Consider the following 25,604-nt stretch of genomic DNA (forward strand, 5'->3'; position numbering starts at 1 on the left):
TCTGCATCCGAGTTTGTATGCATGCATTTACCCGCCTAGCAAACTTGTTTAGGTTCTGCGTCCCCTTGACAAACCCTCTCTTGAGCACGTGATTCATGCTCTCGCTTCTTTGTGTGGAAGTCATTCTAGCACAGAAAATATTCTTGTAATATGCTGAAATCAACATCTTCCTATCATTCCAGAGCTGCATCATCATCTGGTTGTTCTGCAGGTTGAACGTTTGCATGAGTGTAGCCCAGGTAGTTTCAAACTCTGTAGGCATTAGTGGCCAGTTCAAGATTGCTCTGAACTCTTGTTTGAATGTGTCATACTTTTTGTACAGCAACACGAGGTATTCCTTGAACTTCTTCAGGATGTGCCATCGGAATAGCTTGTGGACGGTGTTTGGGAATGATTGAGGTATAGATTTCGCCATCGATGGGCACTGGTCTGCATGAATTAAAAAAGTGAAACTTTGCTTCTTTTTATAGATGGTGAACTTATGTTGTACAAGTACTTGAACTTCATAGGTAGCAGTAGTACAAACAAGTAATGTGACATATATTTTTTCTTACAGCAGTGTTGTTGAACTTCTGTGGTACTAGTGTTTGAACTTCATATACATAACTATATTTTTCCTAAACATGTTTCCTGTGTTTCTTCTTGCAGTAGTGTCCTTGAACTTCTATGGTTCCTCTATTTGAACTTCACATCATGAACTATATTTTTTCTAAACATGTGACATATAATTTTGCTTCTTATACTGTTTGTGTTGGACTTCTGTGCTAACAGTGGTTGAACTGCTTGCTTAACATTATTTTCAGAAAAAAAACCAGTGCACGCAGATACAGACCCATAGACTGTACAATTGATGAAACTTGTAGAGTTTTTTTTGAACTTACCTGTTAGAATGCAAGTTGGATGTTTGTTGTTCATGCACCATACAAGTGTATCGAACAGCCACATGAATGACGTTGCATCTTCCTCTCTAATTAGGGCACCAACAAATATCGTTGTCTCCAAGTGATGGTTCGTTCCAACAAACACTCCCAGAGGCATATGAAATATGTTGGTCTTGTAAGTTGTGTCGAATGTGGCGCAATCGCCAAAGTCTTGATGTGCTCCTCAACAGCTTGCATTGGACCAGAAAATGTTTTTAACTGTTTTGTCGGTGTCTACTTGTATGTCATAGAAAACTCATCATTGATGGCCTTCATGTCTTTAAAGAAAGATACAAGTTTCAATACATCATCCAAATCATCTTTCCTTGCATTCATTGCTTTCCTGGAAATTATATGCAAACATGCATTTTGTTATTTTGCTAGCAAAGGGTTGTGATTGAGGATGCTATGTACATTGCAGTATGTGCATTTTTTGAAATACATACTGGTTTAATATGTCTCGTCCAGTCATGCTTAGGAAGTAGCTTCCATCTTCATTTTTAGATAGCATGGACATGATTGTTGTATGCTTGACATCGTGGTACTTCAGGAGCTTTACGTACTCAAGAGTAGTGGGGTCATAATTCTTATGTGAGTGCAAGAATACCAGCATGTCGTCAGATTGCATGAGGTGGTGATTATGATTGTACTCAATGTCCACTACCACACATGTGCCATCCTCCTGCACCTTCACCCTCATTCTTGCATTGCAGCCTGTCCTCTGCGGTGTTTTGTTTCGTTTCCTATCAGCATGTCCTCTGCGATGGTTTGTTTTGTTCTGCTATAATAACTCCACCGTGCCCCATCCTAGAGGGCCAGCAGAAGACTCAAGTGGAGTTGCGATCATACACGCACGTAAGTGAAACAAAAATTTAGGTGTTTATATACGCATCGTGTATTATCTGCCAATTTTATACTCCCTCCAGGATAACAAGATCATAAACTGTATTTTAACGTGCCGTTTGCATTATTTTTTCTTTTTCTGCAGATGCCGGATCTCCCGGATTATCTAATACCAAGACTAAAAATGCGATTCCAGAATGTAGAGAAAGCAAGGGAGTTTTATAATAGATACGCTAGACACACAAGTTTTGGAATCAGGAAGACGGGAGGGAATGAAAATCACAAGTATTTTGTTTGCACGTTCCAGGGTAAACACACAACTTCTGTTTCAGAGGCTGACAGGAAATGAAACAAAACATCGCAGAGGACAGGCTGCAATGCAAAAATGAGGGTGAAGGTGCAAGAGGATGGCACATGGGTGGTAGTGGACATTGAGTACAATCATAAACACCACCTCATGCAATCTGATGAAATGCTAGTATTCTTGCACTCACACAAGAATTATGACCCCACTACTCTTGAGTACGTAAAGCTCCTGCAGTACCATGATGTCAAGCATTCAACAATCATGTCCATGCTATCTGAAAATGAAGATGGAAGCTACTTCCTAAGCATGACTGGACGAGACCTATTAAACCAGTAAGTATTTCAAAAAATGCACATATTGCAATGTACATAGCATCCTCAATCACAACCCTTTGCTAGCAACAATAACAAAATGCATGTTTGCATATAATTTGCAGGAAAGCAATGAATGCAAGAAAAGATGATTTGGATGATGTATTGAAACTTGTATCTTTCTTTAAAGACATGAAGGCCATCAATGATGAGTTTTTCTATGACATACAAGTAGACAACGACAAAATGGTTAAAAACATTTTCTGGTCCAATGCAAGCTGTCGAGGAGCATATCAAGACTTTGGCAATTGCGTCACATTCGACACAACTTACAAGACCAACAGATTTCATATGCCTCTGGGAGTGTTTGTTGGAACAAACCATCACTTGGAGACAACGATATTTGCTGTTGCCCTGATTAGAGACGAAGATGCAAAGTCATTCAAGTGGATGTTCGATACATTTGTACGGTGCACGAACAACAAACATCCAACTTGCATTCTAACAGGTAAGTTGAAAAAAAACTCTACAAGTTTCATCAACTGTACAGTCTATGGGTCTGTATCTGCGTACACTGGTTTTTTCTGAAAATAATGTTAAGCAAGCAGTTCAACCACTGTTAGCACAGAAGTCCAACAAAAACAATATAAGAAGCAAAATTATATGTCACATGTTTAGAAAAAATATAGTTTAGGATATGAAGTTCAAATAGAGGAACCATAGAAGTTCAAGGACACTACTGGAAGAAAAAACACATGAAACATGTTCACGAAAAATATAGTTATGTATGTGAAGTTCAAGCACTAGTACCACAGAAGTTCAACAACACTGCTGTAAGAAAAAATATATGTCACATTATTTGTTTGTCCTACTGCTACCTATGAAGTTCAAGTACTTGTACAACATAAGTTCACCATCAGTAAAAATAAGCAAAGTTTCACTTTTTTTTAATTCATGCAGACCAGTGCCCGTCGATGGCGAAAGCTATACCTCAATCATTCCCAAACACCGTCCACAAGCTATGCCGATGGCACATCCGAAGAAGTTCAAGGAATACCTCGCGTTGCTGTACAAAAAGTATGACACATTCAAACAGGAGTTCAGAGCGATCTTGAACTGGCCGCTAATGCCTACATAGTTTGAAACTACCTGGGCTACACTCATGCAGACGTTCAACCTGCAGAATGACCAGATGATGATGCAGCTCTGGAATGATAGGAAGATGTGGATTTCAGCATATTACAAGAATATTTTCTGTGCTAGAATGACTTCCACACAACGAAGCGAGAGCATGAATCACGTGCTCAAGAGATGGGTTGTCAAGGGGACCCAGAACCTACACAAGTTTGCTAGGCGGGTAAATGCATGCATACAAACTCGGATGCAGAAGGAGAACACGCAAACAATGACCAGCATGGTATTAAAGACAAAAAAACACCCCCATCATATTGTGACTTCCTTCAACATGTGCATACTGTATTTAAAAAAATGACTCTGCTTGGACTAATATCTTATTTCTTGAGATGTGTGCAGACCAATGTTGTGACAAAAACAACCTACGGCTACGAGGAAGACATGGCTATCAAGTACACGAGAGCCGTGTACACCGAGATGAGGACTAGGATGAGAAAAGCGACGCTATTTCGCGCAAAGCCTACAGTAGAGCCCACTAAGTACCTTGTGTACTACCACAACAAGGCTGGCCATGATGATGAAGAAAGATTTGCCTGGTTAAAGAATGAATTCCAGGCTATAGCTGACCCTGATAATGAAATATACAAGTGTGAATGCAAGCTATGGACACACACAGGTGAGCGGAAAAACAAACTCATTAAATACCTAAACTAGTAGTATCATATCAAATATATGAAACTCATGGCTGGCTCACAAACTATGTATTCTGCATTCATCACAAAAATGTAGGCCTGTTCTGCCTTCACATCATGAACATACCGGACCACCTGAATCCTGACAAATTTCTAGACAAGTATATCCTCAAACGGTACACAAAGACTACAAGATCACAACCAACATTTGATACAAGGGACTACAACACGACTGCATCAGATGGCAGCTCAAGACTATCGAAGCAAGACATCTTGCTGCAGCTAAATTTGATGATTAACAAGAAAGCAATGAGATGTGACCAGCAATATGACAGAGCCTTCTATGTTCTCAAGAGGCTGGTGGAAGAGCTTGATGCAATACATTCAGTAAATCGAGCGAATGCTGACCAAAGGATGGCTGAAGAGGATGCTGAAATTGAAGATGACCTTCATTATTATGCAGCTGAAATGCTCCAGGCCGCTGCTCAAGCCAACCAATCCAAGCAGGGTGTTGACCAATTAATTCAGCAGCGGCAGCAAGAGATGATGAAACGGCCTCTCTACTCTGAAACAAAGGGTAGGAAGAATATTTCTACAGCAAAGAAAAGTGAGAGAGCTCAAATAAAGGCACCACTTGCAGGATGAGTCGTCATGCTCGATGGGAACGGAGTGCCACTTGGACACATGCAATGTAGTGTGTGCAAAAAGGTTGTAGGACACAACAAGCTCATCTGTCCAACACTCTTAGAAAGAAACGATAGAGAGGAGGTTAAGCAACCCAAAGTTCAAAAACAATAGCCCAAAGTTACAGAACAAAACAAGGGACCACACCCACAGAAAGCAAGCAACAGACTTTGTAGCATATGCAAGAAGTATGAACCACATAATCCAAGAACATGCCCGAAGTGCGTTGATGCTGAAAAGACAAGAAAAAATCCAGAGAAGAAACAGAAAGCAAAACCTAGAGCCATCAACAAGAAAGTGGTGGAAGATGAACACACCATGGAAGAAGAGGAAGACGAAGAGGAAGAGGAAGACGATGATGAGGAGGAAGAGGACGACAAAGAGGAAGAGGACAACAAAGAGGAAGAGGAAGAGGAAGAGGAACAGGAAGAGGAAGAGGTACATGTCAAGCAAAAACCACTACAACCAAAGCCTAGGAGGAGCACAAGGCTGATGAACAATTAGACTAGGTCAATTAAAGAAAGCAAAATTATGTCATGTCAATGTGCAGAATGTTATTCCACTTTTGGAACAGTATTTTAGGGAGAAGAAGCTTACTTGAACTTCTATTGTTGAACTTTCAAAGAAATTATATAGTAGAAGTTCAAGTAAGCTTACTGCACATGTCCTGGTATAGTATGATCGGAGGTGCTGGTGCAGTATTGCATGAAAGAACAAGCAGTAATAAAAATGAAAAAATACATTGTGAAGTTCAACTAATATTTCTGCAAAAGTCCTGGTATATAATGAGAGGAAGTGTTGTGTTGGTGATGTATCCAATAAATGTGCAAAATGGAATACAAATGAAAAAAATATTCACTAAGAAGTTCAAGTAAGCTTAAAATGGAAGTTCTGGTATATTATGACAGGATGTGTTGGTGTTGTAATCCATAAGAAGTTCAAGCAAGCAGGAATAATTATACAGTCTGAAGTTCAGGTTAGCTTGCAGAAGAAGTTCTGGTATATAAATTGATGTAGGAAAAATATGTTTACAAAAAAGAGTATTGCCGTATGAACTAAGGTTAGCAAGCCTAAGACCACACGTTCAGAAGTGAAGTTTCTGTTTGGATACGTGCAAAAGTTCATGTTGAATGCCGACAAATAGATAAAGAAACGTAAAGGAGTGTATGACACTAGTTTTGCATGAAGTTATATATGAAAACCACTTGCAGTTGAAAAATCACAAAAAATCACATATAGATTCTCTGCAAAAGGACACATATTAGTTGAATTGAAAAATAAAAATACATTACACGACACAGAAAATCCTCTCCCATCTCAAACCAGCAGTCCAGCGAGGTCTCAAGCATCAGGTCAAGTCAAAGATCATATGCTCGGGCACATAAAAAAACCAGCAGTTCAACCATAGCCCAGAGAGAACTTCAAGAACATACGTCCGGGAAAACACACTGTCGGATATTGGGTTTCGGCAAAACCCTTAATGTTCGAACTCTGGGGTGCGCATGAAGATCTTCTTCCTATCGATCCACGCCCCAAAACCTCGCCGCGAATCTAAGCTACACGATGAACAACACAAGGGACACGAGGTTTATACTGGTTCGGGCCACCGTTGTGGTGTAATACCCTAATCTAGTGTGTGGTGTGGTGGATTGCCTTTGGGCTGATGATGAACAGTACAGAGGAAGAACAGCCTCACGAGGGGCGTTCCTGAGATGGTGTAGTGTTCTACTTGGGATGGATTTGATTCCTCTTTCTACTGTGATGGCTATCTCTATTTATAAAGGCCCTGGTCCTCTTCCCAAATATTGAGAGGGAAGGGAGCCAACAACGGCCATTTTGAAGGGAGACAGCTAGTACAAGCTATCCTGACTAAAGTTGGTCTTCGACTACCAAAGGCACAGGCGATGACGCCGTCTTGGGCTCCACGGTGATCTTCGTCCTGCCGTCCTGCCAGTCTTGGTCTTGTTGCACCGATATGGAAACCTTTGCCTGATGCCTTGGTACTCCGCGCCTGTCCTTGCCCCCTTTGCACCAAAGAGGAAAAGAGGACACTGGGTAGGCTGGCACCCGCCTGGCGCCCGCCTGGTCTTGATCGTCATGGCTTGCGTCACGAGCACCTCGCGAGGTACTCCTTGCCCTGATCTCTCCGCCTCCTCGCGAGCCTGCCTGGTGAGGCCGCCCCTGAGGAAGCCTTGCATCGCCCGCCCTGTGAGGCTTGGCCCCTCGCGAGGGTCTTGAACTTGTCTTGATGAAGATGGGCCATACTGGGCCACTGCTTGAGCCACGCCGCAGGCCGTAGGCAAGCAAGTCTGTGGATCCCCGTTCCCAGAACGCCGATAGTAGCCCCCGGGCCCAAGGCACGCTCGGACTTGGCTTAGCAGTGAAGCCAAAGGGCAAGTGCGGAGCGCTGCGGGTCCCAACACCCTGCGCCCTTGGTCGCCGTGTGGCAGTTGATTGGACGTGGGCGTCTCCGCTTCCCCACACTGCCTCGGCAACTGCCCGACTGACAAAAGGCTGGCCTGGGTTAGGCTTACCTTCATTGCTCTCATTCGCCTTGCTTCAGATCCCCTTTCTTGCTCTTGCTCTCTTGCTTCCGAAATCTCCAGATCCGCCTCATTCTTCCTCTTCCAGCGAGCGATGGCGCCCCGCAAGGCCATGGCCGAGGCTCCACCGGCTTGGTACTCGCCAGCTCTAGATCCCCCCAACATGACGGAGAAGAATCTCACCACTACGCGCGTGTTGACGGCGGCGCAAGGCAGCAAGATGGGGGATACTATGCTCCGAGCCGGCTCCATCCAGCCGGAGGCCAAAGGGAGCACCTTTTACCCCTTCTTCATGAGCACCGTCATCGCCGGCCTGGTGCCTCCCTTCTCCGAGTTCTTCACGTCGTCCTCCGCCATTACAGGTTACAGGCCCTTCATCTCCATCCCAATTCCGTTCTCCTCCTGTCGATTTTCGCCTACTACTATGAGGTGCATGTCGGCGTGATGCCTTCCGTGGCCTTGCTGCGCCACTTCTTCTCCCTCCGAATCACCGACAACCATACTTCAGCGTGCGTCGGCTTTGTCGCATACTCCAAGGCCAACGCGACCTCGAAGACCGGGAAGAGGGTCGATGGCTTCCAGAGCAAGTGGGTCATGTTGGATGCCAGATGCATCCACTCTCGGTTGGTGTTGCCCACGGAGCAGCCCCAGGCTGATGAGGCGTGGTCTCGTGCGAAGCTTGACGACCGACGGGCGAAGTTGGTGCTGGAGAAGATGAACGCCGACCTAAGGTCGGGCAACATGAAGGCGGCAAAGCTGACCGAGGCCACTCTCCTGGGGGAGTTCTTGGCGCAGCGGGTGGCCCCACTTCAGGTGCACTCGCGCCCATTGTGGAGGCTTGGAGGTGCGGACGATGATCTACGCCTAAACTCGGAGGCCCTCGCTGATGAGGATCTGGCCGCAACTCTTCGCTTCCTGGTTGGAGAGTACGTGGAAGGTCTGGAGGGTGCTCTTGTCCCCCTGTTTGTCACGCCCAATATGCGACCCTATCCAAGAGGAACTTGAAGGTCCCACCAAGGATAGACCCGCATATTGAAATGCTTTTGCAAGGTGGATATCATTACATCAACATTACATAAATAGATGGGGATACATACAAAAGGCATACAATGCCCCACGAATACAACAACATCTTACATAAGAGCACCATCCAACTACGGATGAAACACAAACAGAAGCTCAAACGACATCCACCCTGCTAGCCCAGGCTGCCGACCTGGAACCTATCCCCTGATCGAAGAAGAAGCAGAAGAAGAACTCCAAAACAAGCAAACATCACTCTCGCGTCATGATCATCGCATAACCTGTACCTGCAACTGTTGTTGTAGTAATCTGTGAGACACGAGGACTCAGCATTCCCATTACCATGGGTATCAAGACTAGAAAAGCTTAAATGGGAAAGGAAGGGGTAAAGTGGTGAGGTTGCAGCAGCGACTAAGCAAGTATGGTGCCTAACATACGCAAATAAGAGCGAGAAGAGAAGCAAAGGAACGGTTGTCAACTAGTAATGATCAAGAGGTGATCCTGAACTCCTACTTACGTCAAGCATAACACAGAAGCCGTGTTCACTTCCCGGACTCCGCCGAAAAGAGACCATCACGGCTACACACGCGGTTGATGCGTTTTAATTCGGATTTGGTGTCAAGTTATCTACAACCGGACATTAACAAATTCCCATCTACCACATAACCGTGGGCACGGCTTTCGAAAGATAATACCCTGCAGGGGTGTCCCAACTTAGCCCATGATAAGCTCTCGCGATCAACGAAGGATATACCTTCTCCCAGGAAGACCCGATCAGTCTCGAAATCCCGGTTTACAAGACATTTCAACAATGGTAAAACAAGACTAGCAAAGCCGCCCAATGCGCCAACAATCCCGATAGGAGCTGCACATATCTCGTTCTCAGGGCAACACCGGATGAGACAGGCTACGAGTAAAACCAGACCGCGAGTTGGCCCGAGGCGGCCCCGCAGGCGGCTCGGTTCGGACCAACACTTAGACAAGCACTGGCCCGGGGGGGGCTAAAATAAAGATGACCCTCGAGAGAGCGACTCCCAAGGGAAAAGTAGGTGGTGGTGAGGTAAACGGTAAAACCAAGGTTGGGCCTTGCTGGAGGAGTTTTATTCAAAGCGAACTGTCAAGGGAGTCCCATAAATCACCCGACCGCGTAAGGAACGCAAAATCCGGGAACATAATAGCGGTATGACGGAAACTAGGGCGGCAAGAGTGGAACAAATCACCAGGCATAAGGCCGAGCCTTCCACCCTTTACCAAATATATAGATGCATTAATTAAATAAGAGATATTGTGATATCCCAACAAAATCCTGTCCACCATGGAGCAATCTTCAACTTCACCAGCAACTAACAACGCTATAAGAGGGGCTGCACAAAAGCTGTAACACAGCCAACCAATGGTTTGCTAGGAAGGGTGTCAAAGGTTAGAGGATCATGGCAATTTGGGAGGCTTGAAGAACAAAATATAGGTAGCGCAGCAAGCAATAGAACAAAGCAACTAGCATAGCAATGATTGTAGTGAGATCCAGGGTAGCGGTCATCTTGCCTGAAATCCCGCTAGGAAGAAGAACGAGTCCATGAAGAAGATGAAGCCACGAAGACGAATCACACATAGACGAACGCATCCTCACGATCACAACGAAACGAGAACTATCGAGAAGAAGCACACAACATGGTAAACACACCACACATAGACAAGACATGATGCACAACCAAGTATGATGCATGACAAAGCTAGATGAGGCTACTCATGGCAAGAGATGATGCAAACAAGAACAACACATCAAGGCAAGTTTAAATGAGGCCGGAAACAACATAGAACAAATCCGGTAAGTCCTCATATGCAAATTTAGAAGTTGGTCCAGAACTGAAGAAACCTTATGTTCAAGTTATTAAACAGCAAGGTAAGATGCACCAAGATGATCTACACGAGATTCTAGTCAAGTTACATATAAAGTTCGTTTAGTTCGGAGCTACGGCCTAGAAGATATGACCAAAACAAGTTAAACATGGCATTGATGTTAAATGCATCCAAACATCAAACAAACACCTCAAAACAAGTATGCAACATGCTAATATGAAACTACATGCAAAATCAAGCAAGTTTCATATAGAGCACACTCAAAACGGAGCAACGGTTCAACACATACACTCTATACAAGTTTAAAGGACAAGCTGTCCAAAACAGCAACTAGGCATCTAGCAAGCATCAAAACAATAAGCTACAGCAACCCAACATGGGCATGAAGTACAGGTAAAGCATGAATAAACATGACCACTGAGCTATCTCCAGAAACAACTAGAACATGCTCAAAAGGACATGGCAAGATTGCAAATAATAATAGTTTCAGACTTTGCAGAAATAACATCAGGTTGCAATGTTTAGAGCTATCAAACAACAACTTACAGGAACTTATCATGGCAAACAAAGGCATGGCATGATTCTACTAATGGCATATAACAAAAGTCCCTTAATGACCATGAGCCAAAAGGGCACAGAAAATATGATGGCACCCATGTAAACATGGCAAAAGATATGACAGATTCATACATGGCAGGAACAGCAATAAGTAGGCATGTTGGTGAGCTTTAACCACTCACCACAGAGCAATACATGGCATGGAAAGGCAACCAACAGTAAGAATACATGTTTGAGAATCTAAGCATGGCAAGAACAAGTGCATAGGGTGCATGGATCACTAACAACAAACATAGCAACATTGAACTTAATGTTAACAGGCTGACAGCAACATTATTTAGCAACTTTGGAGCAAGATTAAAACAATCTACAGAAGTCTATAAATGCAACCAGGGGCATGGATGGATAGATCATGACATGTGCAACAAAAAATCCTTAGTGAACATCTCCAGATTATGTATGGAATGACTTGTAGCAGCAGGTTTACATGGCAACAAAATATAACAGAATCAGCCTAGCAAAACAGCAACAGCAAGTACCCTACTTAACAAGCTTGATGCAAGCAGTACAAGACTCACAAAAATACATGGATGGCACCCCTGTAAATATGGCATGACATAGTTCAAAACACATGTAGACATCAACCTCATAGGAAGCACACATCAAACATGGCAAAAATGACAAATCATCAAGTTATAACAGTTTCAGCAGATTAACATCATATAGCACTCTTGCAACGACGATTCAGGCATCAAGATGGACTCAAATGAACATGATGCAATGGAATGAAATGAAGTACTCGTCGAGGCGAACAATTTGACATATTACACGCACGAAACGGAGCTACGGATGCAGAGTTATGGCATGTTAAAGTATGCACCAGAAGGTAAACCATCTCAGGGACTTGGACGAAAAAATCACCTCCGAGATCCGGATCTGGATCTGGATGCGGATGACGAGGATGACCGGAGCTTGTCGCTGGAGATGGGGCGGAGAGGGCGCCGGAGAGGGCCGGGGCGGCCGGGGAGGATGCCGGCGAGGCCGGGCCGGACCGGATCTGGCCGGACCCGGCCGGAGCTGGCGCAGGCGACGCACGGCGGCGCCGGCGGAGATGGCCGCGGGCCAGGCGGCGCGGCCAGGGCGGGCGGCGGCGGAGGAAGGAGGAGGTGCAGGGGGCGGCGCGGCGGCGCCGGTCGCCAGGCGGCGGCGAAGGCGGGCGACCGCGGGGCGCGGGCGCGATAGGGCGGCGGCGATGGGGAGCCGGGCCGCGGGGGCCTGCAGCGGGCCGAGCGGGCAGGCGCGGTGGGGAGGCGACAGCGACACGTGTCGCGCTGCGGTTGGCTGGGCGCGGTGGCGCGGACGTGTCCGGCCGGGGGCGGGCGCGTCCGGCGGGGGAGAGGGAAAAACTAGGGTTTCGGGGGGAGAATTCATCCGTGAATTTGGACGGGGAGGGCATATATATAGGTAGAGGGAGCTAGGAGAGTCCAAATGGAGCATGGTTTTCGCCCACACGATCGTGATCGAACGACCGAGAGCATGGAGATGATTTAGATGGATTTTGGGCCACTTTGGAGGGGTGTTGGTCTGCAACACAAAAGAGGCCTTTGCGGTTACCCGGTTAACCGTTGGAGTACCAAACAACCTCCAAATGGCACGAAACTTGACAGGCGGTCTACCGGTGCTATACCAAGGCCGCTTGGCAAACCTTGGGACATTCCAAGAAAGTTTAACACCCGCACACGAAAAGAGGCAAAAGGGAAACGCAGGAGGACATAGGAGTGCTAGATTGCAAAACGGACAACGGGGAAAATGCTCGGATGCATGAGACGAACATGTATGCAAAATGAGATGCACATGATGACATGATAAAATGCGACACTCAAGAAAATGACATGGCAACAATGGCGAATAACTGGCAAACACCTGGCACATTTAATCCGGGGCGTTACAACACTCCTCCACTAACAAGAGATATCGTTCCGAGATCTTAGGACCGAGACGGAAGGGAAAAGAGGAATAGATGAAACAAGAACTCAAGAGAAGAAGCAAAGAATCGAGAGCACTCGAGAAGAAGATATGAACGATGAGAATGACGAGAATCGAAAGCTCACTGAATCAGATAGACTATGAAACCACTCCGGTTAGAATGAGATAGGACACGAATAAGATCGAAAGGATTTAGGCAGCACTCCGACTGAAACATGGAGAGGATCGAATCATGAACTAGAGAAGATGGAATGATACTTGACGAGAGGAACAACACAAAGCCTCCGTAAGAATTGGAAAAGTGGAATGAAAAGAACGGAGAAGAAAAGATACTTGAATTTCTCCAACAAAATCTTGATGAACTCTTGAAGAATGAAATAAATCATGAAGATCCACCATGAAGAACTCCGGTAATAAAAGGTTGATGACATCGAATTGAAGCTTGAAAAGAATAAGATTAAAACCTTGCGGTGATTTAGATGGAGGTTCCGGAGAAATGGCCGAGGAAATTTGAACTCCGGAAAAGAAAAGATGGAGAACACTTGGAACTAGAATTTATTCATCACGAACAAACTTCGAAAGGAGGGATTACTCACTTGGATGAAATAAGAATAAGATTTATTGTATGGTTATCCTTCATCAAATTAAATTGATGACAAGCAATGGATTTTGCATACTACTTATTCTTCTTGAAAAGGTTGAAGGGGGTATAGCACAAAACTTGAGAAAGTCTTCTTGAACCACCGGCAGGATTGGAAAGAACGAATGAATTAATATGATAATCAAGGAAAAGAATCTTGAACGAACCACCGTAAGAATTCAAAATGACTGATGAAAGAGAATGAATCACCGGGAAATATTATAAGAACCAATATGCTAGAGGGGATTTAGACGCAAAAGAACAAAGAGATCATGAGTTGATTAAAGAACACTTGAACGAAGCACCGGGATAATTGGATAATGTTATCTGAAATGTGAGGACGAAGAATTCTTCTGGAATGATGGCCTCCGGTGAAAAGAAATGGGAAAACAACTCCTGACATACTCCGGATGGGTAAGAAAAGGAATATCTGACAAATGGAATACTTCGAGACGATAGCATGAAACTAGAACCACGAAACTTCGAGAGAACGGACAAGATTTAGAGGAAAAACTCTTCTTCAATCTTCAAATGACGACGAGAAACACCACCAAAATTACTGAGGTACTCCGGGAGAATGAAAAGCGAAGAGGTTGAGCCAACAATGAAAATGATTTGAAATCGATGTTGGAAAGGCATCTGACTGATGAAATCCATTCTTACGTCACACTTGAAAAGAATCGAGAATAACTCCGGGGAAATTAGAAGAGTCAGGTAAGATCCTGGGAAAAGACCTGTGGGTTAGGGCCCACTAAAAAAGAAACACCGTTGAGAGGGATTGTTGAATGAGAAATGATGCACCGGAACAATTGAAATATTTGAATGAGGTGGAACGTCGAATTAATTTGAACACAGACGAATCTCTTGAGATGTCTTAAGCACTCCGGAAGGATAAACTGGCGAGAGGCGAACGAGCAGGGAAAACACTTGATCCAAGGAAAGAATATAATCACTATCGAAAAATGGAATTGAATCCACCGGAGAAGAAAGTGAGATAAAGAATGACGAACGAGACGAGAATTCACCGGTTGAGATAATTGAGGGAAGACTAAAGAGGCTCCACGCGAATGAAATTGATGGTCGAAACATACTCAGGCTCCGGGAAGAAGAGGGTGGGAGGGCGAGAAAAACAAAGGCAACTTGGAAGGGGGAACCAACGAATATCTTGAAGAGAAAACACCGGTTGAAATCATCGAGGAAAGAAAGCAAAGATTCCGCACGAGTAGGAAGGATACTCAATTGCGGACTCCGGTTCCGAGATGAAAAAGGGGGGGCGGGTGGAAAAAAACAAAGACAAGTTCGGACAGGAAAAAAAACAACGACGTCGGAGGAAGAACTGAGGATTGATTTCGCGAAAGACAAAGAGGTTCAAGTCGACTTGACGAGAGATGCACCGGACAAAAGAGGATGGACAACTCATGAAACTAACCACGTGATCCTAAAGAAAAATTTGAACAGGAAGAGGAGTAATTCAAAACACCTACGTCAAGATTACTCACCAGATCGACAAAGGGGCTGAGGAGTGAAGAGAATTCCTACTCTCCTATATAACTAGACTCAGAAATCAATTTTCTTCTAGACTCAACATCGGCCAAACTACACGATCAATCAAGGGGGCTCCTAAGGTCGGTCGAGGCTCTGATACCAACTTGTCATGCCCAATATGCGACCCTATCCAAGAGGAACTCGAAGGTCCCACCAAGGATAGACCCGCATATTGAAACGCTTTTGCAAGGTGGATATCATTACATCAACATTACATAAATAGATGGGGATACATACAAAAGGCATACAATGCCCCACGAATACAACAACATCTTACATAGGAGCACCATCCGACTACGGATGAAACACAAACAGAAGCTCAAACGACATCCACCCTGCTAGCCCAGGCTGCCGACCTGGAACCTATCCCCTGATCAAAGAAGAAGCATAAGAAGAACTCCAAAACAAGAAAACATCGCTCTCGCGTCATGATCATCGCATAACATGTACCTGCAACTGTTGTTGTAGTAATCTGTGAGCCACGAGGACTCAGCAATCCTATTACCATGGGTATCAAGACTAGCAAAGCTTAAATGGGAAAGGAAGGGGTAAAGTGGTGAGGTTGCAGCAGCGACTAAGCAAGTATGGTGGCTAACATACGCAAATAAGAGCGAGAAGAGAAGCAAAGGAACGGTCGTCAACTAGTAATGATCAAGAGGTGATCCTGAACTCCTACTTACGTCAAGCATAACACAGAAACCATGTTCACTTCTCGGACTCCGCCGAAAAGAGACCATCATGGCTACACACGCGGTTGATGCATTTTAATTCGGATCTGGTGTCAAGTTATCCACAACCGGACATTAACAAATTCCCATCTGCCACATAACCACAGGCACGACTTTCAAAAGATAATACCCTGCAGGGGTGTCCCAACTTATCCCATGATAAGCTCTCGCGATCAACGAAGGATATACCTTCTCCCAGGAAGACCTGATCAGTCTCGGAATCCCGGTTTACAAGACATTTCGACAATGGTAAAACAAGACCAACAAAGCCGCCCGATGCGCCGACAATCCTGATAGGAGCTGCACATATCTCGTTCTTAGGGCAACACCAGATGAGACATCCTACGAGTAAAACCAGACCTCGAGTTTCCCTGAGGGGGCCCCGCAGTCTACTCGGTTCGGACCAACACTTAGACAAGCATTGGCCCGGGCGGGCTAAAATAAAGATGACCCTCGGGTTAATTACTCCCATGGGAAAAGTAGGTGGTGGTGAGGCAAATGGTAAAACCAAGGTTGGGCCTTGCTGGAGGAGTTTTATTCAAAGCAAACTGTCAAGGGGGTCCCATAAATCACCCGACCGCGTAAGGAACGCAAAATCCGGGAACATAATACAGGTATGACGGAAACTAGGGCGGCAAGAGTGGAACAAAACACCAGGCATAAGGCCGAGCCTTCCACCCTTTACCAAATATATAGATGCATTAATTAAATAAGAGATATTGTGATATCCCAACAAAATCCTGTCCACCATGGAGCAATCTTCAACTTCACCTGCAACTACAAGTCTATAAGAGGGGCTGAGCAAAAGCGGTAACATATCCAAACAACGGTTTGCTAGGAAGGGTGTCAAAGGTTAGAGGTTCATGGCAATTTGGGAGGCTTGAAGAACAAAATATAGGTAGCGCAGCAAGCGATAGAACGAAGCAACTAGCATAGCAATGATAGTAGTGAGATCCAGGGTAGCGGTCATCTTGCCTAAAATCCCGCTAGGAAGAAGAACGAGTCCATGAAGAAGATGAAGCCACGAAGACGAACCACACGTAGACGAACGCATCCTCACGATCGCAACGAAACGAGAACTATCGAGAAGAAGCACACAACATGGTAAACACACCACACATAGACAAGACATGATGCACAACCAAGCATGATGCATGACCAAGCTAGATGAGGCTACTCATGGCAAGAGATGATGCAAACAAGAACAACACATTAAGGCAAGTTTAAATGAGGCCAGAAACAACATATAACAAATCCGGTAAGTCCTCATATGCAAATTTAGAAGTTGGTCCAGAACGGAATAAACCTTATGTTCAAGTTGTTAAACAGCAAGTTAAGATGCACCAAGATGATCTACATGAGATTCGAGTCAAGTTACATATAAAGTTCGTTTAGTTCGGAGCTACGGCCTAGAAGATATGACCAAAACAAGTTAAACATGGCATTGATGTTCAATGCATCCAAACATCAAGCAAACACCTCAAAACAAGGATGCAACATGCTAATATGAAACTACATGCAAAATCAAGCAAGTTTCATATAGAGCACACTCAAAACGGAGCAACGGTTCAACACATACACTCTATACAAGTTTAAAGGACAAGCTGTCCAAAACAGCAACTAGGCATCTAGCAAGCATCAAAACCATAAGCTACAGCAACCTAACATAATAACAAAAGGCATGGGCATGAAGTAAAGGTAAAGCATGACAAAACATGAACACTGAGCTATCTCCAGAAACAACTAGAACATGCTCAAAAGGACATGGCAAGATTGCAAATAATAATAGTTTCAGACTTTGCAGAAATAACATCAGGTTGCAATGTTTAGAGTTATCAAACAACAAGTTACAGGAACTTATCATGGCAAACAAAGGCATGGCATGATTCTACTAATGTCATATAAGAGAAGTCCCTTAATGACCATGAGCCAAAAGGGCACAGAAAATATGATGGCACCCATGTAAACATGGCAAAAGATATGACAGATTCATACATGGCAGGAACAGCAATAAGTAGGCATGTTGGTGAGCTTGAAGCACTCACCACAGAGCAATACATGGCATGGAAAGGAAACCAACAGTAAGAATACATGTTTGAGAATCTAAGCATGGCAAGAACAAGTTCATAGGGTGCATGGATCACTAACAACAAACATGGCAACATTGAACTTAATGTTAACAGCCTGACAGCAACATTATTTAGCAACTTTGGAGCAAGATTACAACAATCTAAAGAAGACTATAAATGCAACCAGGAGCATGGATGGATATATCATGACATGTTCAACAAAACATCCTTAGTGAACATCTCCATATTATGCATGGAATGACTTGTAGCAGCAGGTTTACATGGCAACAAAATATAACAGAATCAGCCTAGCAAAACAGCAACAGCAAGTACCCTACTTAACAAGCTTGATGCAATCAGTACAAGACTCACAAAAATACATGGATGGCACCCCTGTAAAGATGGCATGACATAGTTCAAAACACATGTAGACATCAACCTCATAGGATGCACACATCAAACATGGAAAAAATGACAAATCATCAAGTTATAACAGTTTCAGCAGATTAACATCATATAGCACTCTTGCAACGATGATTCAGGCATGAAGATGGAGTCAAATGAACATGATGCAATGGAATGAAATGAAGTACTCGTCGAGGCAAACAACTTGACATATTACATGCACGAAATGGAGCTAGGGATGCAGAGTTATGGCATGTCAAAGTATGCACCAGAAGGTAAAACTTCTTAGGGACTTGGACAAAAAAATCACCTCCGAGATCCGGATCTGGATCTGGATGCAGATGACGAGGATGACCGGAGCTCGTCGCCGGAGACGGGGCGGAGAGGGCGCCGGAGAGGGCCGGGGCGGCCGGGGAGGATGCCGGCGAGGCCGGGCCGGACCGGATCTGGCCGGACCCAGCCGGAGCTAGCGCGGGCAATGCACGGCGGCGCCGGCGGAGATGGCCGCGGGCCGGGCAGCGCGGCCAGGGCGGGCGGCGGCGGAGGAAGGAGGAGGCGCAGGGGGCGGTGCGGTGGCGCCGGTCGCCGAGCAGCGGCGGAGGGGGGCGACCGCGGGGCGCGGGCGTGCTAGGGCGGCGGCGATGGGGAGCCGGGCCGCGGGGGCCTGCGGCGGGCCGAGCGAGCCGGCGCAGTGGGGAGGCGACGGCCACGTGTCGCGCTGCGGTTGGCTGGGCGCAGCGGCTCGGACGTGTCCGGCCGGGGGCGTGCGCGTCCGGCGGCGGAGAGGGAAAAACTAGGGTTTCGGGGGGAGAATTCATCCGCGAATTTGGACGAGGAGGGCATATTTATAGGTAGAGGGAGCTAGGAGAGTCCAAATGGAGCACAGTTTTCACCCGCACGATCATGATCGAACGACCGAGAACATGGAGATGACTTAGATGGGTTTTTGGCCACTTTGGAGGGGTGTTGGGCTGCAACACAAAAGAGGCCTTTGCGGTTACCCGGTTAACCGTTGGAGTACCAAACAACCTCCAAATGGCACGAAACTTGACAGGCGGTCTACCGGTGCTATACCAAGGCCTCTTGGCAAACCTCGGGCCATTCCGAGGAAGTTTAACACCCGCACACAAAAATAGGCAAAAGGGGAACGCCGGAGGACATAGGAGTGCCGGATTGCAAAACGGACAACGGGGAAAATGCTCGTATGCATGAGATGAACACGTATGCAAAATGAGATGCACATGATGACATGATAAAATGCAACACGCAAGCAAATGACATGGCAACAACGGCGAATAACTGGCAGACACCTGGCGCATCGAATCCGGGGCGTTACACTGTTCCTCCGCGACAACTGGTAGCAGGTGGTGGATGCCATGCCCACCTTTGATGGGAGCGGTCTGGTGCCGGAGGTTCTCCTGAGTGCCAGGAGGCGGCTGTGCCGGTGGAATTTTCTTATGATGATTCCTGCGGAGGAGGTGAGGAAGACGACGAAGAAGAGGAGCACGACTCAGAGGCGACCGCTGAGGGGATGGGGGAGACTTCCCCTTGGCGCAGGGCCAACATCCTCCGCACCCTGCCGGATGACGACGAGGCTGACACCAGGCGAGGGGGAGAGGACCTGCCCGTGGTTCCAAAGAAGGATAGGTCGGGGCTGATCTCCCGAGGGGCTACCCCGGCCCAGGCACTGCTCGAAGCTAGCTCCAGCCCCTTTGGTGCACCCTCTTCTGCCTCTGGACCTCTCGAGGCTGCTCCCCAAACCAAGAGGCTCACGGGCATTAAGCTCGGCAGGAGACCGCCAGAACACGCCGCGATTGACTAGTAAGTACTCGAACTCTGCTTTGCTCTTGTTTTTGTTGCCAGGGCTTGATGTCCTCCATCATCTGGTTAGGCTGCCGCCTACGACGAAGAAGCTGAAGGGGGACACGGTGGCTTCGCTTGGGGCAGGCTCATCTGTTGTGGCCGCGCCTTCGTCTGTGGGAAGGGGAGGCAGTGGAGCTTGCACCTCCCCCGCTCGGTCGTCCTCGCGAGGCGAGGAGGAGCGCCCTGGCCGGGTGCTAGCCCCCGTGGCTCCGCTGACTCTGGAGGCGCCGGTGCTTGATGCTGTCGCTGAGGTTGCCAAGACTCAGGAGCTCCCAGTCTCCCAAGCCGCGATCATGCTGCTGTCTTCTCCTCCTGCTCCACTGGTTCCTAACTCCTCTGCCTCCTCCGCCGCCTTGGACCGTGCCACTGCCGAGCTAGGACGGCTGAGAGAAGACCTCCAGGGCACCAACCCCCGCCTGGTGGCCGGGCGCCTGGAGCTAATCTCTAGCTGGGTTCACTCTGACACCTCCATATGAATGGCGCTGAGCCAAGTTGCGGCAGCTTTTGAGGAGGAGAAGCAAGTCGCTACCCAGGCCATAGCCACCCGTGACGCGGAGTAGAAGGATGCTTCGATCGCCCAGGACCGTTGCAAGACGCTGGAGGACGAGCTGCGGGGTTTGGGTGATGAGCTCGCCAAAGAGGCTCGCGACCGCCACGCAAAGGAGGAAGAGATAAAGGCTCGGGTGGCCACCATCAGGGACCGCGACGCCGAGCTGTGCGCTGATCGCAACCGACTGAAGACACTGGAGCATAAGCTAAAGGCGGAGAAGGCCGAGCTAAAGGCCAAGGCGAAGGTCTTGGCCGAGGATCGCGTGGCCTTCGCGGATCTTGAGGAGAGATCTCGCAAGGCGCTGAAGTCACTTTACGATGATGGCCTGGAGAAGCCGCTAGCCGGGGCCAAGGACGGCCCGGCCAAGCTGCTTCCCTTCTAGGTCGAAGCGCTTGACGAAGTCGTGACCGGCATCGGCCCCATGGACAAGGTTGAAGCTCGCGTCCTTTCTTCTACGATGCTGACTCGGGTCCTCAGCCATGTATACCTTCGCGACCCTGGCGCCAACCTTGACGAGCTGCTGGAGCCTGTGGACGCCGAGCACTCCGCCGCTGCTGCTGAAGCCGTGAAGGGCCGAGCGGAAGCCCTGGTGGTGAAGTTCCGCGCCTTCGCCACTGCACCCAAGGCAGGTACTGCTGGTTCCATGGCCTCGGGAGGTGGAGCTGAAAGGCGCAACTCTACCACGGAGGTGGGGCTCCTGGCGAATGACGGCGCTGCCCAAGGGTGATCTTCTCGCGGCTTCTTTCCCGTTTCAACTCCTGCAACATGCACCGTGCCTCGTGGAGGCATTTAAACTTGTGTTTGGCATCGTGAGGATGATTTATGGTTTGTAATATTTGCTTATGAATTTGCGAGATTTTGTGGTTTCCTTCGTATTTGCTTTGTGTTCTACGTCGGCAGGGCCCGGCCCCGCGCATACCTCAGCCGCCGTTAGCCCCGACTGTATCACTAGGACGGGACCAAGGAGTGAGGGGCTACATGACAAGTTAGGCTCCTGAGTCGCGATGCTCAGGAGTCCCCCTTGACCCGCAAACAACAAATAGGGAGGGGTGTAGGAGTAGATCTGTCATTCTACGTCGCCAGGGCCCGACCCCGCGCATATCTCAACCGTCGTTAGCCTTGCGGAACTAAGGAGTGAGGGGCTACGTGACCAGTTAGGCTCCCGAGTCGCGATGCTCAGGAGTCCCCCTTGACACTCAAACGGTCTTCGTACCTTGGCTCCGCTCGTGGAGGGGCGCGCGATGACCAGGTCCGAGGGACCTGGCTAGGTGGCATGCGCTCGGGTGTGACCCGGGCGCAGCCCCCGTGTCCAGCCCCCTCGCGTGGCGCTCCCAAGGGGAGGCGTTGCGATGAGGCCAGACACTGAGCTCTGGGCTCCCTGAGGTTGATACAGCCGTGGGCTGCCCTCAGTTTTTTATCACCAGCGCGGAGCATAGCGCTTTTGTATGTGTACGAGCATAGCCGCTCCTCGGCAGTGTCGTCAGCCAGCGCGGAGCATGGTGCTTCCACTGGTACGTGGGAGGGGGACCTCTGGGAGGAGCCCCCGGGGCGTGTACAACCCCGCCCTGACACGTGGCTGTCACGGTAGGGCTAGACGAGGTGTATCTGGGCACTCGTGAACCAGCGCGGGACTCATGAGGCCCTACCTCAAGGCGGGTTGTGCCTGATCTTGAGCCTTGGGCGACTGAGTGTTCCTGCGATGCGGTTAGATACAAATGCTCTACGTCCTCAGGTCCCGGCCCTCGAGCAAGCTCAGCCGCTGCTGGTATGCCTGGTCGTGATACCGTGGACAAGGCCAGGGGTGAGGGCTGGAGAGCCAGTAAGAGCTCCTGAGTCGCGATGCTCAAGCGCCCCCTTTTAATGTGCAAGCGATTTGTATGAGCGAGAAAAAGGCCCATGGTAGGCAGGAGATGATAATCATAGGCAGGTTAAGCATGAAAGGCAAATCAGCTTAGATAGATGCAGGAAGGATAAATGCCACTGGGTCAGGCCCGAGCGGCTTGGGGATGATACATCCCGAGGGGCGCCCCCAGCGATGTAAACTAAAAACATAAGCAAAAGGGATACATGCCGCAGGGACAGATCCACGCGACCTGGGAATAATGCAGCCCTGCGGGTGCTCCCAGCTAAAATGAACTCGAAAGATGTCACCTGATACCATTGTAGAGCGGGTGTTGGAGTAGCTGACGATGCGCGGTGAAGAGGCCGATCCTCACGAGCCACCAGAGCCCTGAGCGTTGGGAGGCTTTGGGGATCCGGGCGGTTCCTCGAGGACCATCTTCATCTCCACCAAGACCGCGTGGTGTCTGGCCTCCTGAGCTTCCAGAATGCTCCGCAGAAGACGCTGGTGAGCGGCAGCCGCGTTCGGGAGGCCGAAAGGCATGCGAACGTAGTTGTGCGGCGGACCCTCGCAGAGTCCCACGCACGAAGGCTAGAAGCGCTCCTGAGACGCGACTCGGCTGAGCCAAGGGTAGTCAATGCAGATGCGCAGCCCGCCATCCTCGCCTGGATGGGGAGCTACGCTAGGTAGGTGGCGATCGCCGCGTATGACTCTCGATTCTTGAAGCTCCTGAGTGGCCTTGGTGATGAACTCCTGAGGGTTGGGCCCTCCTTGCCCCATGCCTTCCTGAGGGAAGCGTGCTGCGAAGCACACCTCCAAGTGGTGCCCGAGCGCCTCCCTCGTGAACTTGGCAAAGTCTGAGGCCTTCCAGGAGAGAGCCCCCGAGCCTTGCCCGAGGAGGGCGCCGGGCATGCCTTCCTATGCGAAGGAGGGAGGCATTCCTTGCACGGGCGCAGATCCTGATGCGGCGCCTCCGGAGATGCGAACTTCCCGAGGCCTTGAGCTGGGCGATTTCTTCTTCTTCTTGGGAACTGCCTCGAGAGGGTTCTCGCTCTTGCTGGTCCTCGACTGATGCAGCTTGGAAGGCACGCTCGAGAGAGCACACCGCATCCTTCTCTTCGCAGGGGACTGTGATGATTCCGCCGCTCCCCGACATCTTGAGGACATTGTAGCCATGGTTTGTTACCGCCATGAACTTCGCCAGGGCTGGATACCCGAGGATGGCATTGTACGGCAGGCGAATGTGGGCAATGTCAAAGTCGATGAGCTCGGTACAGTAGTTCTTGCGTTGTCCGAAGGTGACAGGGAGGCAAACCTGCCCTATCAGAGTGGTGGAGCCGTCAGTGACTCCTGGGAAAGGCTTGGTTGGCTGAAGTTGATCATAAGGCACTTGGAGGTTGTTGGACGTCTCGACGGACAGCACGTTGAGTCCTGCGTCGCCATCGACGAGGGTCCTGGTAACTTGCATGTTGCTGGTGACTAGGGAGCAAAGCATTGGGAGGATGCCAGCTGTAGCCGCACACTTGAGCTTATCCGCTGAGCTGAACGTGATGGTGCACGTGGACCACCTGACAGGGCGCGTGGCCTCGAGCTTGGGGAGGACTACGTTCACCTGCGAGCAAACTACTTGAAGATGCGCTGAGAGGCTGGGGCCTGGGCACCGCCCAAGATGCAAGAGATAGCATGTGGCTCCTGGAAGCCCCCAGCCCCCTCGTCCTGGTGGTGGTCGTCATTCCTTCTTGGCGATGGTGGCAGAGGAGGAAAGCTTGCGTTGCCCTGCGGGCGGTCCCGGCGAGGCTGATCCCTCCAAGCCCCCTCGTGAGGCTGGTCCTACCAGCGATCCTCACGAGGGCAGTCATGCCACTCCTGGCGAGGGCCTCGCTCGTCCCATCGTTCTCCACCTCTTCCTCCTCCTCGATCATAGCCCCGGTCGTTGCGCTCGGGGCATCGACCGATGCATCCTTCTCGAACGGCTCTGAGCTCCTAGCATTCGTTGGTGTTGTGGGTGTAGAGGTTGTGGTATGCGTAGAATCGGTTGCCCTTGGACGACTCCGGTTGGTCCCTGCTGCGCTTCGTGTCTGGTTCTGCTGCGAGCAAAGCTGCTCCTTTGTGCTTCACGTCCTTGGCCTTGGCTTTCTTCTCTTCTGGGTCAGCGGCTGGAAGCTAAAGGAGGGAGAGGCGCCCCTCCACAGCTCTTGCGCACTTGGTCGCCATGTTGAACAGCTCCAAATATGTGCACAGATCCTCGTGGATGGCGAGCTCCTCCTTCATCTTGATGTCGCGGAGGCCGTCAGAGAACGCTGAGATGATGGCCTCCTCAGTCAACTTGGGAATCTTGAGGCGAGCGCTGTTGAAACGCTGGATGTACTTCTGCAAGGTCTCTCCTGGCTGCTGCTTGATGCGGCGCAGGTCACCCACGACTGGAGGATGGTCGCGAGTGCCCTGGAAGTTGGCGATGAAGCGGCTGCGCATCTCGTTCCAAAAGGAGATCGAGCCGGGAGGCAGGTTCCGGAGCCAGGTGCGGGCACCATCCTTGAGCGCCATGGGAAACCAGTTCGCCATGACCTTTTCGTCTCCGTTGGCCGCCTCGATGCTCAGCTCGGAGAGCTGTAGGAACTCCGCGGGCTCGGCAATGCCGTCATAGCGAGGAGGCAGATCCGGCTTGAACTTGCCCGGCCAGGCGACACTGCGTAGCTCGGTGGTGAAGGCGTGGCAGCTTGCGGTGGCCACCGGAGCCCTTTGCAGACGCGGGGCTTGCTCTTGGAGATTCCCGCGCACCGATGCCAGGGGCAGCGCAGGGTCTTGACGTGCTGGCGAAGGGATGCGGTCTTGACGCGCTGGAGCGGGGAGCACGCGAGTGCCTTCCTGGGGCCGAGGGATTTCTTGGCAGCTCCTTTCTTGTCGCGCGGGCGTTGGACGCGGTGGGTCTCTTCCAGGGGCCGCGCGCCTTGGAGCCAGGGCACCTTCTTGGGGAGGAGGTGGCGGAGGCACCTCCTGAGCTGCATCGCCCATGCAGGACGAAGGGTGAGGCAGCGAGAGGGGCGGCGTAGGAGAGCCCCCTGCGGCGCTGACGAGCTCGGTGATGCAAGCGAGACACTCCTCGTAG

Source organism: Triticum aestivum, chromosome 1B (assembly GCF_018294505.1).
Source record: "Triticum aestivum cultivar Chinese Spring chromosome 1B, IWGSC CS RefSeq v2.1, whole genome shotgun sequence".
In the NCBI taxonomy this organism is placed as follows: Eukaryota; Viridiplantae; Streptophyta; class Magnoliopsida; order Poales; family Poaceae; genus Triticum; species Triticum aestivum.